Consider the following 17179-nt stretch of genomic DNA (forward strand, 5'->3'; position numbering starts at 1 on the left):
ATTATAAAATTATTGAATTTTGTAAAATTTTCTGTTTCTTGAGGTGATAGTTGAGCTTTAATCTATTTTCAGGCTGACTAATGATTGTAGTGCTGCCTCTGTTGATTTTAATGACTCTCCTGAGGCTGCTGCAGATACTTTGTAGCCGTAGAATTTCCCAAGATTCATTGTTGTTTGCGTGAGGTTATTCGGCTAGGAATTTAGAGTTGTGTGATTCCAGCTAAAGTATTATTCTAATTTGCCCACTGTATGCGACTAAGCTGCAGCGTGTGTGAACAGTGTGCAATAAGTCCTTTCCCCTTCAGTATTGTCAGATCAGCCATGTATGAATATCACATGCAAGCATTCCCCAAGGTGTTTTTTGACTGCAATTTGTGTCGACTGCTAAGAGAAGTGGTTGCGGTCTTGAAGGAGATTTTATTTATTCGATTACTTTGCGGAGTTTATTATTTTCGAGCCAAAACCTGTTCAGTGAAACACTGTGGTGACATAACCTTCAAATTAGCTAGTGATTAAAATTGACTTTTTTGATTAATCTTGACCAATAGAGAATGCTAAAAATTTTCTGTATCTTTAAAAGGGATATTATTATCCATCCTAAACTAAAGGGTAAATTTTAATTAATGCACTGTCTGTAATGTGGCAAAAAAGCAGAAAACATTAGCAGCTTGCATAACAAAGAACAAACCACTGTGGGATGCCTGAGTCAAGCACATTGCATTACGAGTGCATAATTGGTGATTTGACTCAACGGTTTTAATCCCCTTTGTTGATGGCAAATTCTGTCAGATCATGTAATGGATGAACAACAAGCTAATTATAAAATGAAGCATTTGAAACAGATGGCAATCATTGTCAATACTTTTTCTCATCACATTTTACTTCCATATTCAACTATAATGGTAAATTTTGGTGACAATCTATTTTTAATTACTTCACTACTTATATGGTTTTTGGAAATTGGTCGTAATATGTGATCACACACCAGACGTGGAGCTTGAGTAATGCAGCATATATTAGTCGTTAAATTTATTGTCTATTTTTAATATTCATTAATCACTTAGTGCAGTATTCTATTGTTTGTTTGTGCATGTAATGCATTACTTATTATGGTTTACCATGTGTAGTATTCATAGATTTATACAGCAAAGAAGGATGCAATGTGCTCCAGTGTGTCTGTGGTGGCTCTTTGATAGAGCTATCCAACTGGTCCAGCATGGGCAAACCTTTCAGCCGAAGGGCAACATCTGGTAATGGAAATTGTATAAACACTTGAGAAATGAATGGTTGGAATAAAGATACATTTTGGTACAAATGAATGTAAAACCTTTTTTTCATGTCCACTTGACTTATTGCGAACAATGCAGTTGGCCATCCCTCTTTACAATGGCATCAGAGTTCAAGGTTATTCTTTTTCTCTCTCCAGAGGTGGGGAGATGATGGTGTAGTGGTAATGTCACTGAGCTTGTAATCCAGAGACTCAGGTTAATGTTTTGGGGACATGTGTTCAAATCAAACCATGGTAGCTGCTGGAATTATTTTCAGTTGATAGTGTGGAATATAACAGCTAGTCTCAGTAATGGTGACTATGAAACTATCATTGATTGTTGGAAAAACACATCGGGTTTAGGGAAGGAAATCTGCCGTCCTTACTTGGTTTGGCCTACATGTGATTCCAGGTCCACTGTAATGTGATTGACTCTTAATTGTCTTCTGAAATGGTGTAGAAAGGCACTTGAGGACAATTAAGGATGGGCAACAAACGCTGGCCCAGCCAACAATGCCCACATCCCATGAAAGAATTACAAAAGCAGCTGCTTGATATGCTGAGTACTTCCAACATTTTCTGGTTTTAATTCAGATTTTCAATATCCAAAGTGTCCGGTTTTAGTTTTGTTTATATGAATGCTGCTTTACTGTGATCTGCAACATGGGGCTGGGTTATACATAGAAGGTGATCTCCCCAGCACCCCAGCATAAAATTCAGGGGCAAGCCTGCCTCCATTTGGCTGTATCACCCTGTTTTAATATTTTTGGGAGATTAATTAGTATGAGGTGGGACTTCTGTCCATGTCCAAGGGGAAGCCCCACTTCAGAGACCAGCTGCTCTACACCACATTGGGATTAGTGGCCGCTGCCAGTATTGCAGGAGGCCTGGGGGAAGAAGGGGGAAGGGTGGGGGTGGGCTGGCAGTGGACATGCCACTAATGGCACAGCACCCTAACTTTTGGCCCATCCATTTGTCTTCCCACCTGTGGGTGGCCCATGAATTTTAACCCATGATACAATTACCGAGAGAAAAACAGGAAAGAAAAGAGAAAGTGGAGAGAGACCAAACTGCATCTGAAAGGCAGCCAAGTACGGGGACTCTTATCTTTTCCTTACCTTTCATTCCTAGAGCTAGGATTTATTAACTTCACAACGTATTTTAAAAGACATGCTACCAAGTCTAGCTGCAATCTGTTCTACATCAATTCGGAAACACGTTCCTAATTGTCAATGTCCTCAAAATGGAAAATCCTCACCTAAAACCACAAACTCATAACTTTCAGCGATGTTGATCATCCTTTCTGTTTATTTTTTTTAAATCTGTTGACATCCTCTTCATTGTTTATTATATTTTGAGCCTTTTGCAAACTTTGAAATTATGCCTCGTGTCCCCAAGTCTAGGCCAGTCATCTACATCTATAACAGCAGCCCTAATATTGAGACTGGGGTGACAAGGAAGGTGGGGGGGTGGGGTATCCACCATATGCTTCCCAACGGTTTGGAAAAAACATTCACCTAAAACTGAGTGTCATTGCCTCAAGATGAGGGCTGCCCATTTATACCCGACATCGGGATCAATTTCTTCACTCAGAAGGGTGTGAATCTTTGAAATTCTCTGGTGCTCTGGATGTTCAGTCATTGAGCATATTCAATATTGCTCTCTGCTTTCTGTCCCTTAGGCAATTTCATATTCTTGACCACTGTACCTCCAATCCTATGGGGTTGAATTTTGAGAACAAATCAGTTATGTGATACTTTGTCAAATGTCTTTGAATGTCCATATACCTCTCAACTGCACTACTGTCAACAAGATTTACTTACATTGTGTTTTGATTATTTCATGTTTATGTAATAAATTGGGCCGAAAATCTTAGGCTGGGAATTCACTGCCTGCTGTTGCATACATTTAAACAAGAAAATTTGTTTCAATATAAATAGTTCTGATTTAAGTAGTGGTTTTCAGGATCATGCCTACTACTTGTGAAGGGGTATTTCTTTACCCATTAATTTGTCTTGGATTATGCTTCCTAAAAGTTTCCCATCTCTGTTGGGCTGACTGGCTTGTAGTTGCCAGGTTTATGCCTCTCCCCTTTATTTTTAAAAAAAGGTTGTAACCTTTGCAATCCTCCAGTGCTTTGGCACCACTTGCATACCCATGGGGGATTGGAAGATTGTGGCCAGAGTTTCCATAACTTTCTCCCTTACTTCACTCAGTAGCCTAGCTGTATTCTTTGGCATTTAGAAGAATGAGAGGTGATCTCATTGAACATAAAATTCCTAGAGGGGTTAACTGGATAAATACTCTATCTCCTGGCTGGGGAGTTTAGAGCTAAATGTCATTGTCTCAGGATAAGGGTTTGGCCATTTATCACTGAGATGTGGAGCAATTTCTTCACCCCGAGGACTGTAAATTTTTGGAATTCGCTGGCTCAGATGATTCTAGGCTCGGAGTCACTGACAATGTTCAGGATTGAGATTGATAGATTCTTGGGCACTGAGGGAATCAAGGAAAATGGGGATAGTGCTGGAAAATGGAGTTGAGGTAGAAATTTAACCTTGATCTTGTTGAATGGCGAGGCAGGCGTGAGGGGCCGAATGGCCTATTCTTGTTCCTGCTTCTTATATTCTTGCAAATTCCATCTAATCTAATGAGTTTTTACTTTGAGAACTGATAACGTTTTGTGCCTCTTTATCCATTTTATCTTATCTAATAATGCTACTACGTCTTTTACTGCAGCTTTAGTAGCATCCTCTTTTCTAGTGAGGACAGATGCAAAATGCTCATTTACTATCTAGTCATGTCCCCTGTCTCCATGAGAAGATCCCTTTTTTGGTTCCGTCCTTCCTTGGACTACCCTTTTATTACATTTCTCATGTTCTGAGTGACATCTGCTATGAAAATTAAGTAAGAGCTGCAGAACCCGAGGTTGCCATCCTTCCCTGTGTGTTCATATATGTCTCCTCATCAGCTGTGGGCTGAATTGTAATCTTTGATGTATTCTGTATGATCCTTCTGCTGTTGTAGCATTTAAGAAAGATCTCAGTGACTTTGCTATTGGCTCCATGTAACTCTGCACTCTGGAATAAAATTAATATTTGTTTGACAGCATTCACATAAAATTGGACTGCCTGTTGAACTGAAAGACAGGTACATATGTATGTAAACCATTAACATTGAATAATTGCCTAATAGAAATAGCAAATTTGATTAAATGCTAGCAGTTGGAGTGCTATTGCAACTTTGATTGCAGAAGGAAACTACAACATTTCAATTCCTAGCTACAATGTTGATGACTCCAACATTTTAGCATTCTGGTGTGCTGGAGAAATTCTATTTTATGTGCAAGAATATTTTTCAGTTTGACATGACTACACTGCCAGTATAAAGGATGATTGTTGTTGCTTGTGGTGCTAGAATATTTTACAATTCTTAGCTGCTCTAGTGATGTTCTGTTCTGAAATGGTGCAAACCAAAATGAAAACACACTCAGTTGAGATTGTGACAGTGCACATCAAGGGAAAAAAACCCTTTCAGAATGTAAAATCTTTGTCATCTCCTCAGGATTAAATGCTCATTATGCATATCTGCTTGAATTACATTTATTCCATTTTGAAATGCTCATTTACCTCTTGTGTAAAGGCCTGATAGGTATTTATTAAGAATTTATTTTAAACACCCTTTGTGAATACTTGTTACTTGATTAAAATGAAGTGGTGTTCAAGGATACACTTTTTTATGGATTACGAAAGAGCTGTGCTTCATCAGCATTTGGTCGGGCATTCTTACTGATAGATTGCAGATGACTCAGCTTGTCCACAGTTGCTGAGCAGAGCAAGATAAGTGTGCACTAACAGAATTGTCTTTGATACAGTATAAAATATCACATTCAGTGACCTCATGGAAAAGGGAGATCAGTAGATAGTGTATTCATTTCTTAGGTAGTGCTGTATCTTAGACACTCTTAAGGTTGCAATTCTATCTGTCAGAAACAAATGTTAAGCAGGGAGCCATGGCTGCGGACTGGATTGTTTCTGTTTAATCCAGAATGTACCAAAGGAATTATAGAACCCCTACAGTGCAGAAAGAGACCATCCAACCCACCGAGTCTGAAACAGCATTCCACCCAAGCCCTACCCTATCCCTGTAACCCCGCCTAATTACCATGGTGAAGCCATCTAACCTGCACATCTATGGACCATGGGAGGAAACCAGAGCACCCGGGGGAACCCATGCAGGCGTGGGAGAACATGCAAACTCTACACAGTCACCCAAGGCAGGAATTGAACCCGGGTCCCTAGCACTGTGAGGTAGCTGTGCTAACCACTGTGCCACGCTTATTGTAGTTACTTTATTCCACATATATTCTGAATAAAAGTTTTATTTTGTTTTTATTTGTGGTTTGAAAATAGTTATAGGGGGGGATTTTATGGAGGCTCAGGGTCAGCAAAGGTGAGCCAGTGGTGAGGGGATGGGGATGTGGAGCGGGGTTGGGAGCATGGAGGAGTGAAGTGGGATGGGTCTGATGTCTGTGTATAGTGGGAACAGTCAGTCAAGGTAAGAAAATGAGGGGCTGTGATGCTAGTACTGTCCACATGTGGGTCCCTTCCAGAGTGCTGGCTGGCAGAGTACTTTCAGGGCTTTAAGCTGAACTACAAAACTTCAATTATCCCCGCTGAGTGTGATCTCGGATAATGTTCTTGACAATGCATAGAAGGGAGGGTCAGCTGAGCCTGCGTGTTCAGCTGTGGCCCTCAGAGCAGCAAGTAAAATACTGGACACTAACGTGAACATTCAAGAAAGAGTGAGCATAAAATCATAACGTTGGCCCATTACATCCATTAGATCTTCAGTTGGGTGGAGATCATATGCTGTGCATGCGTGTTGGGACTATGCACAAGTCCCATGTATGTGTGGATCTGCATGCTAAAAGCGTACCATTCTTGACTTTTTTTTAAGTGTCTGCATTGAAGAACTGCGTTGAACCTGCTGAATGAAAATTAATGAGACAGTGCTAACTTCTGGGATGGCACAGTGGTTAGCACAGCTGCCTCACAGCGCCAGAGACCCAAGTTCGATTCCCAGCTTGGGTCACTGTCTGTGTGGAGTTTACACATTCTCCCCGTGTCTGCATGGGTTTCCTCTGGGTGCTCTGGTTTCCTCCAACAGTCCAAAGATGTGCATGTTAAGTGGATTGGCCATGGTAAATTGCCCCTTAGTGTCTGGAGGTTAGCTGGGTAAATAAGTGGGGCTACGGGGATAAGGCCAAAGATGTGCGGGTTAGGTTGATTGGCCAGGTTAAAAAAATTGCCCCTTAGAGTCCTGGGATGTGTAGGTTAGTGGGATTAGCGGGTAAAATATGTGGGGGTAGGGCCTGGGTGGGATTGTGGTCGGTGCAGACTCGATGGGCCGAATGGCCTCCTTCTGCACTGTAGGGTTTCTATGATTTTCTATGATTCTATGAAGGCCTAAGTGGGATTGTGGTTGGTGCAGGCCTGATGGGCCGAAAGGCCCCTTTCTGCATTGTAGCATTCTATGATTCTAAGTACTTCGCCTGCTGCCCCAATGTTGGGTAAGTATTTACATCCGCTTATTTACACTGCTTTTTTTGTTCTAGCTGCAGCGAGCAGAGATGGGAGTAATATTGGAGAGATTCTTTAGCTGGGTTAATCTTTTGTAAATGTGTTTAAAAGATATTTAAAATGCACAAAGTGAAAGAAAGATTTTTCTTTTAAACTTTGGTTTGTCATGAGGCTGTTAATTCCATTAAGAAGCACTTTCATATATAACAATGTCGGTTTATAGTGTCCTTAATAAGCTTCAGCTAAGGTCCATTTGGACCTTGCTATGTATTTTAAGCAGTATTGTTTATTTTAGTCTTGAATCTCCCTGATGTAATGTTGATCCTTACAAACCTCCTCGCCAGCAGCACATCCCAAAATGCCCCCTCCCACCGTCATAGACATTAGTGTCCTGCCTCCTCTCTCTGGGTGACATACAGCCAGCCCTTTAGGCTAGCAACCTTCACTCTTACTATGCACACACCCTGCACCCCCAAATCATGACCCCCAGGCCATTTGCAGCCAAAATCTGCGAGTTTCTTCTCAACTCTCTGGTGCACAGCCTGAAAATTCAACAATGGTTGTGAGAAGATCTTCATTCAAGAACCCTTTTGCCCAAATGTCTGAGTGGAGCCAGCTGTCTGGATGAAAAAAAAAACCTTTCAGATTAGCCTCAGAGTTCTGACATCAATCAACTTAAAACAAAAGTTTAGTCAGACCCCAGTCGGGCAATTGAGTAACCTCTTGAAAGTTAATGGGGCATGAAATGCTGTGTAAACAAACAACCTCAATATGTTCTACGAAGCAGGCACCTGCTGGATAACCACAGAACACCTTAACGTGGCATGAAATGGAATATAAAAGAGCGACTACAAAGGGATCAATGCAGGTAGATCATCTCGGGGGAAACGGCACAGAGCCTCATAGAAGTTAATGGGCGTGAAACACATTTTAAATAAACAAATGCAATAGGATCAAAACAAGCAGATGGCTTCAGTGAAACCACAGAGCCTATTGAAACTTCAAGGTGTGTGACATGTTTCACCAAGAAACTAGCTGCAGAATGGCTCTGTCCTGTGAGAAGATTTTAGGTCAGACAGGTTGCAGCTCTGCTGTTCACTGCTAAATGCTATTAAACCTAAAAAAAAAAGCAGGCTTCAAGGATTCACAGCCCATCGCAACCCCCATCCCAGGGGAGACCCTGACCTACTCCCATCCAGACCCGCCTGAGCCCCTCAACACCCCAGCTCACTTGAAGGAGCCCACCCTTGGCATCTAACCAGCGGCTGCTTTGTCCTTGTGCACCCTGGCATTAATTGGAGAGCGGTAGTCATCTTCCTTCTGTCCCTCCGTCCATCCCTCATTTCATTCCGTCCCTCCCCCTCTCTCAATCCCTCATTTCCTTCCCTCCTATCTCCCCCTCTCCCTATTTACAAAAATAAGGCAACTGAGTCATTGTGGTGAAGTGAAAAAATATAGATTTCATTGCCAAACATTTGAGAATATTTAGGTAATCCTTATTCTAAATGTAATACTGCAGGTTCTTAAGTTAAATGTTAATAGAGCATCAAAATGTTGTATTTATAACATTATTGAGAAATGTTTTTATTTAACTTTACAGATTGCTACAAATGTCTTATTGCAACATCAAAACACAACATTGGAATACAAGATAATTATGACTGAATAACATAATGGAAGTAAACAACATATTTTAAATGGGAAAACGTTTAAATGAAGGCATAAATATACTGATAAACAATACAAAGCAAAACAAAACACAAGTGTCTTGAGCACAAGACAGCTGAAAGCTTGTGCCCTGGGGAGACTTTTTCAATTATAACACTTATGACCAGGTGCCACATGTAAAGATATATAATAACATAGTGCAGATTTATATAGTAGCTTCATAGGTTTTGTTATTTGTTTTAAATCTATGTTTTCACTTATATTGAATAATTATCATCTTCAATCATAAAAGATAAAATTAAAAATTACTCTTTAAATGAGCCAATAACCATTATTGGCATTAATCATGGAAAATAAATAACAAAAAAGCTTCACGTACCTTTATAAAGCAGGGAATCCTTTTGATCTCTCTGCCTTCAATACAAAACTGTTGTTTCAAACACTGACCTCAATGGGCATTCCCAATCTGGCCCTGTCATGCTGGACTCCTCCTGCGCCAGCGCACCCCAAAGGCTGCTGCCCAATTGGGATTTCTATCGGGACTTTTAAACGCAGGTAAGTACATAGCTTTTTCCTTTATTTCCGGCGGCCCTTGGCCATCCGTTGATAAGAAGGAAGTCATGGGCCATTGTTTCTTCCAGAAAAAAAATCCCCATAAATATCCTGTAACCATCAATGTGTGCCAACCATGAGGTGTGCCAGTATATTTAGCTTTCTGACTAAGCTAATCTCAATGAATACTGATGATGCACACATGAATAAAGTGAAACTAATGTAATGTGAAATATTTGCAAGTGAAATTTAAATTTGAAAAACACCCGTGCTGTCAATAAAACACCCGTGCTGTCAATAAAACTGATGTTAATGACAATGGAATTGGGCAGATAATTTGTAGCTGTGATGAAGAGCCTCCCTGTTTGTCTAGAAGGATGTTTTATAACCCGCTTGTAGTTGCTGCATTGTCAGCCTTAGGTGGGTTTCATCACTGAAAAGTTCCCCCCGCTGTGTGATCGCACATGGCTCCTGTGCAAATCGCCGGCACTTTCAATTTTAATTAGAATTGCATGGGCAAAAAGCAAGGGCATGGAAGTGGCACCCACTTCTGCTTCTGCCATCAGAAATGATGGGCCATGGTTAAAATTCTGCCCAGATCTCATTCACATGTAAAAAGCAGTGCGGCGTTTATTTCAAGAAAGTTAATGGAGTACATACAATTAATGTTTCATGCGTTGCTGACATTTTAATACTTACCTGAACTGACTGATGAAATTTAGGAAGCACTATCAGCATTGGCATCAACACTGGAAACCTGAACTGCAGTGAACACTTGCTTCACAGACCAGGAATAGAATATGGAACTTGATCATTTGCAGACTAATGTGAAAGCATTGAACATTTATGTTTATAAGAAATAATTGTGTCATTGTAATTCAATCTTTTCAGATGTCCCAGACATATTAACTTTTTAGCAAGTAGCATGCCTTGGGAATGCTTTAAATTTGTAATGGGACCTTATTTATTCCAACACCTATTCCCTTCTCTGTTTTCCCCCTTCATTCCTCATTTTTGCCTTCACCAACAATTGAAGAAATAGTTTAGACAATTGTTCTATGCATTAGTTATCTTTGTTGAAGGTATTTATGGATAGTGTTTGAGAAGGCAGAAGAAACGTATGTTATTTTCATGGGTATGATGTCACATGCGAATGATGCAGTGTTGCAAATAAGTAGCATAACTGCATTATTTTTGGTAATAATGATGCACTATCAATCGAGCTGAGACTAGTTGTGAGCAAGACAAATAGACTTTTATTGGCAAGAACTTGGAGCCATCCCTGCCAGTGATCTGGTCTGAACTGAGAGCAAGGGGGAGGAGCCACCGCCTTTATACCCAGACCAGGGGGAGGAGACTTGGGTGGAACTGACAGGGATGTGCCACATATACAGGTAACAGATAGCAGATAACAGTGGTTTACCACAAATAAGAAATCCCTTTTAAATTAAAAACTTTGCTCCTTAAAATAACTGCCTAAGAAATACATCTGTTCACTTTCGATTTAAAATCTTCGGTCAGATTACACTTCTTGTCTGGCAGCCGGTCAGATTTCCATGTCAACTTTTTCTATTATAAATTATAATTATCCACATTTATTCATTATGCAAACTCCGCAACCTTCTGAGATCTCATAAGTCCCTTACATTTTTTTTCCAGAAAGGATTTTATCATTTATTTCTCTCTAACTGAAATTTTAATATTGCTGAAGAAAGAGACATGTCAAAGATTTTCGTCTTGCACTCATCAGGATACTTTGTGCGAATACCAATATAAGGGGGAATATAACAACAATTTATACTGTATGAATATAAGAACTAGAAGCAGGAGTAAGCCATTTGGCTCCATGAGCCTGTTCCACCATTCAATAAGATCATGGCTGATCCTTTCGTGGACTCAGCTCCACTTACCCACCCGCTCACCATAACCCTTAATTTCTTTACTATTCAAAAATCTATCTATCTTTGTCTTAAAAACATTCAACGAGGTAGCCTCAACTGCTTCACTGGGCAGGCAATTCCACAGATGAGAAGAGATTGGTTAGTTAGTGGATTTTGATTGGGAGAGGTGTTGCTGTGGATAATGCATCAGCTGATGGCGACTAATAGATAATTGTCAAGCATTGTTTGAAATTTAAAGCAGGCAATTTGACTGATTAGTCAGGGGAATTGCCTTGGGGAATTAATCAGCAAATGGCTGTCATGTTTTTGTCTGCATGTTGTGTCAGTTTGAGCTAAACAAAATAAGTGACAGCCATTTGCTGATTCATTTTCCCATGGCAATGCCTTGACCAATCATAGTCAAGCTGCCTGGTTGAAATTTCAAACAATGCTCACCAGCTTTGACAAAGGGTCACCTGGACTTGAAACGTCAGCTCTTTTCTCTCCTTACAGATGCTGCCAGGCCCGCTGAGATTGTCCAGCATTTTCTCTTTTGGTTTCAGATTCCAGCATCCACAGTAATTTGCTTTTACTAATGCTCATCAATTATTGGTCACTCACCATCAATTGGTGCATTCTCCATGGCAGCACCTCTACCAATCTGCATCCACTTGCCAACCAATCTGCATCCACTTGCCAACCAATCTGCATTCTCTTCACACGTAGTATAAATTGTCATTTTCCCCCTTGTACTGGTATTCTTGCAAAGGATTCTGATGAATTTAAAAGAAAAGCATCGACACATTTTTTTTTAGCAATACTCAAGTTCTGTATTACCAAATGACAATTTGAAATGTTTAATATTAGGCTTCAAATTAAACAATATAACCAAAATATCACCATGATATATTGAAACTTGTGCTCGGATTTTTGTTAATTTTTAAAATTTGAAATCTTCAGGCTCTGCGAAACCTTATTTTTGCCCATAACAGTGATGCTGTGAACTGAATTTGGATTGTGTGCAGTCTTTGTGCATGGTACCTAATTTCCCAGGATTGATCCACACCGTATTGATGGAATCATTTTCAGCTTTTAGCAGTTTATGTTGAAAAGCTTTCTGAAAATTATTTCAAGAAAGGCTAGCTAAAGGAAAAGAATAAGAACCCTCACTCAACTTTATTGAATATACTTTTAACAAGATACCACATAAATATAATTGTGTACTACATTCAGTGTATACATTAAGTGAACATGGATGGCACAGTAGTTAGCACTGCTGTCTCAGCACCAACTCCAGCCTTGGGTTACTGTCTGTGTGGAGTCTGCATGTTCTCCCTGTGTCTGCGTGGGTTTCCTCCGGGTGCTCCGGTTTCTTCCCACAGTTCATAGATATCCAAGTTAGGTGAATTGGCCATGCTAAATTGCTCCTTAGTGTCCCAAGATATATAGGTTGGGGGATTAGTGGGATAAAAGCGTGGGTCGATGGGGTAAGCCTGGGTAAGAGTCTGTGCAGTGGGCCAAATGGCTTCCTTCTGCACTGTAGGGATTCTATGATTCTATGAATTGTGGGAAGGGGGAGGAGAATGTAAAAATAAAAGTTAAAGTATTTGGACAAAGACTTGAGGGGAGATGTACACTGAAATTTTACTGCCCTGCCAGCCATAGAATCGGAAAGGGCGAGGGGCGGACAATAGTGGCGGTAGGAGGTAAGAGTGGACTTAGGTTCACAAACACAGCATATATAGACAGAAACACAATTGCAAGATAATTACAGATTGGAATGTGAAGAATGGTTAGAATGTGAGTCTTTACAGGTAATCAAGTCTTTACAGATACAAACCGTGTGAGTGGAGAGAGGGATAATCATGGGTTAAAGAGGTGTGACTTGTCTCAGCCAAGACAGTTAGGATTTTGCAAACCCAGGCAGTATGGTGGGGTTTACGTGTAGTGTGACATGAACTCTAGGTCCCAGTTGAGGCTGTCCTCATGCGTGCGGAACGTGGCTTTCAGTTTCTGAAGGAGATTCTGTGTTGTTGTGTGCTTTGAAGGCCATCTTGGAGAACACTTACCCGAAGATCGGAGGCTGAATGCCCTTGACAGCTGAAGTGTTCCCCAACTGGAAGGGAACACTCCTGTCTTCCAGTCGGGGAACACTTCAGCAGTCAAGGGCATTCAGCCTCTGATCTTCGGGTAAGCGTTCTCCAAGGCGGCCTTCAAAACACACAACAATGCAGAATCACCGAGAAGAAACTGATAGCTAAGTTCCGCACGCATGAGGACGGGCTCAACCTAGATCTTGAGTTCATGCCACATTACATGTAATCCCCATCATACTGCCTGGGTTTGCAAAATCCTACTAACTGTCTTGGCTTGAGACAATTCGCACGTCTTTAGTCTGCAATTATCCCACTCTCCACTCATACTGTTTGTACCTGTAAAGACTTGATTACCTGTAAAGACTCACATTCTAACCATTCTTCACGTCCCAATCTGTAATTATCTTGCAGTTGTGTCTTTGCCTATATATGTTGTGTTTGTGAACCTACCTTCTCTCACCTGATGAAGGAGCAGTGCTCCAAAAGCTCGTGATTCCAAATAAACCTGTTGGACTTTAACCTGGTGCTGTGAGACTTCTGATAAATTCCAATTAACAAAGGGAGTCAGCCACAAAGGGCAAGGATTCTCAGCAGTTGGCCATGTTTCCTGAGGCTAGACAGCTCTAGAGCAGCTCCTGAACTAGGTTGAACCAGGCTGAAGTAGTATCTCCTGCCAGGTGCTTGCAGGTATGAGGATGCTCCCTCTTGTTAATCGCATTGAAGTGATCTACTGGATGGCGAGAATTCATTTAGGGTCACCACAGAGATGATTAAGATGATTTAACAAAGACAAAGAACAATTTAAAAATGTTTTTTAAATGCCAGTTGTTTTCTTTCAGATACAACATGGCGTGTAGTCTAGATTTTGAAATTAATCTCTTCCATACATTATATCGTTGAACTATATCAAGTTTCAAATTAACAGGTTTTACAAGTGAACAGAGTTTGTAGTGTGATCGGGGATGCTAAGTCATATATTGTAGCCTCTTCAAACAGATCTGGCATGACCTCCCAGCACAATGCATCAATACTGTGTGTGTGTGTGTATGTGTCAAATTCATAGCACCAAATAATGCATCTCCTATTACTTTGTGGTGATCGGTATTGAAAGATTATCATTTCAGTGGACTTCCTTTCTAATTAATCTTTTAATGAAGCAAACTCTAGAATGTAAAGTCGAGTTAAATTACTCCCCCCCCCCGATGGTTTTGGGAGGATATCCATTTCACCCATGACATTCACTTTGGAAAATCTTGTTTATTTCTTTTGATAACAAACAATTCTCTTTTGCAACTTCCAGGAGAAATGATCATTGTTACTTGAATTGTCATCTTACATTCATAAAACACCTTTAGTGTAATAAAGAACATCAGGGCGCAGAGGCAGTATAAAACCAAACACGACACTGAGTCACAATCGGAGACATTGGGGCAGATGACAAAATTCTTGGGAAAAGAGGTAGGTTTAGTGGAACGGTGGGATTGTTATTGAGCAAGTAATCAGAGGTGCAGACTAATATTCCAGTGATTAAAATGCTGAAAACACTCAGTCAGGTGGCACCTGGAGAAAGAAACAGAGTTAATGTTTCAGGTCTGTGACTGATGAAAGGTCAGCCACCTGATGAAATGTTAACTGTATCTTGACAGACGATATGAGACTTGTTGAGTGTTTCCTGTATTATCTCTTTATTTCAGATTTCCAGCTTTCACTATATTTTACAATTTGAGTAAGAATCAAATCAAACTGAACACCTGGCATCGACCTAGGCACTGGAAATGATAAAGGCACAAAGTTCCCATTGACCCTGCAAAGTTCTCCTCACTAACATCTGGGATCATGTGCCAAAATTAGGAGAGCTGACCCACAGACTAGTTAAGCAGCAGCCTGACACAGGGAGCGTATCCCTTACCCAGGGATGTGATGCAAGATGCTGTATGTCCTGTCCTACTCGTAGGCCTGACCCACCAGAGGTGACAGCACAATGGGATACAGTCAGGAAGGAATGACTGTGGGAATCCTCCACATTTGACCCCAGACCCCATGAAAGTCCCATGGCATCGGGTCAAACATGGGCAAGGAAACACTGCAGATTGCAAGCAGTGATTCATCAAATGCCCTCCCTCAGCTGATGAATCACTGCTCCTCCATGTTAAACAAAACTTGGAAGAAGCCCTGAGCATAGCAAGGTAATAAAATATATTCTGGGTGGGGTGAATGTCCATCACCAAGTATAGCTTAGCAGTGTCACTACTGACTGAGCTGGCAGAGCTCCGAAGGGCATACCTGTAAGAGGCAGAAGATAAGGAAACTAAGGAATGGAAAAACCGAATTGACTTCAATCTCACTAATCTACTTATTGCAGATGGATCTGTCTATGACAGTATTGGTAGGAGTGGTCAGCGCATAGTTCTTGTGGAGACTAAAGGCCAGGTTTTTGCCCTCAAGGCGGGAAGCTCAAGCTGGAAAATTTCCAAACTTGACATCTATCTCCTTTTAAAGTGACCCCCGTTCAAAATACTTTTAGCCTGCGAGGAAAGATCGGGATGGATTTGAGCCCTGCATCTCTGGAGGCAGTTCAGAGGGAGCCTTGAAGGTGGGCAGGTGCCAAGACAGGCTGGTTAGATTGCCCATGTCGGTTCTCTAGTTATTTTAAAGGCTGTTTGGCACTCCACCTCACCTCTCACATCCATGCCCCTTCTATCAATCCCTGCATCCTCCGTGCCCTCTCATCCAGTATGTACATTAGAACCAATGGACCATGCAATAAGAACAAATATATCTGGAAAACTTCAGGTCAGGCAGCATCTGTGGAAAGAAATAGTACCAGCAAAGTTATGGAAGGTGTCATTGGCAGTGCTATCAAATTGCATTTATTCAACAATAAACTGGTTGCCAACGAGCAGTTGGGTTGCACCAGAGCCATTTGGTTCCAAACTTTTAACAGCTTTGGTCCAAACATGGATGGAAAAACTGAATTCCAGAGCTGAAGGGGAGTGACTGTCCTTGACATCAGGGAGCATTTGATATGCGAGTCATAAAGTAGCCCTAGCAAAAGTCAATGGGAATCGGGGAGAAAACTCTCCACTGGTTGTTAGTGAAAACTAGCACAAAAAATGATGGATGTGCTTGTTGGAGATCAATGATTTCAGCCCCAGGGCATCACTGCAGGAGTTCCTCAGTATAGTGTCCTAGACCCAACCATCTTCAACTGCTTCATCAATGACCTTCCCTCCAAGGTCAGGATTGTGGATCTAACAATTGTGCAGTTTTTAGATAGCAAAACAGTTTATGCCCACAAGGAGCAAGGCCTGGACAACATTCAAGTTTGGGATAATAAGCAGCAAGTAATATTTGCCCCACACAAGTGTCTGGGAATGACCATCACTAACAAGAGAGAATCTAAACTACTCTTGACATTCAATGCATTACCATCCTGTTGAATCCCTTACCATCAACATCCTGGAACTGGACCAGCCATATAAATACTGTGGCTACAAGGGCAGGTCAGAGGTTCATATTTCTGTGGTGCATGATTGACTTCTTAACTCCTTTAAAGGCTGTTCATTATTTGCAAGGTCAAGGGATCGGAGATGGGAACCAATTTGGTCAATAGCAGAAAATAGTGGTTGTGTAAAGTGAGTTTTTAAATCATAATTGACATCATGCAGTCAAAATCTAACTTTTAAAAAATCCAGAATGCAAAATACCTTTTAGAAGAGTACACCAATGATGAGGCAGCTATGCCAATTGCGAACAATGGGCAAATAGTTTAATGTCTGCAAATTTAGAGTGGATGCCCACATTTTAAATGTAGAATAATTTGCAGGTTGTGATGTGTCGCTGTGCATAATAAAATGAGAAAGTGTTTACATACATTATAGTTCAAGTTACTGCAATTGACAATATATTTTGGGACCAAATCATTGTTGCAAATGATTTCATGCATGTGGAATTAGATACATTTTGATTGACTGTTTTGGCTGCTCCTGCTGTTGAATGCAACCTGTAAGTTTTATGGTTTAAAACAATTGTTCTGTCAATACCCGTGTCTATTTAATTTGACACATTTTATTGTTTCATTTTTATTTTCTCTTTTAGGTTGGGCTGGTAAACAAAAAAGGCAGCACTAGCTCC

The sequence above is a fragment of the Mustelus asterias genome, chromosome 14, assembly GCF_964213995.1.
Source record: "Mustelus asterias chromosome 14, sMusAst1.hap1.1, whole genome shotgun sequence".
Classification (NCBI taxonomy): domain Eukaryota; kingdom Metazoa; phylum Chordata; class Chondrichthyes; order Carcharhiniformes; family Triakidae; genus Mustelus; species Mustelus asterias.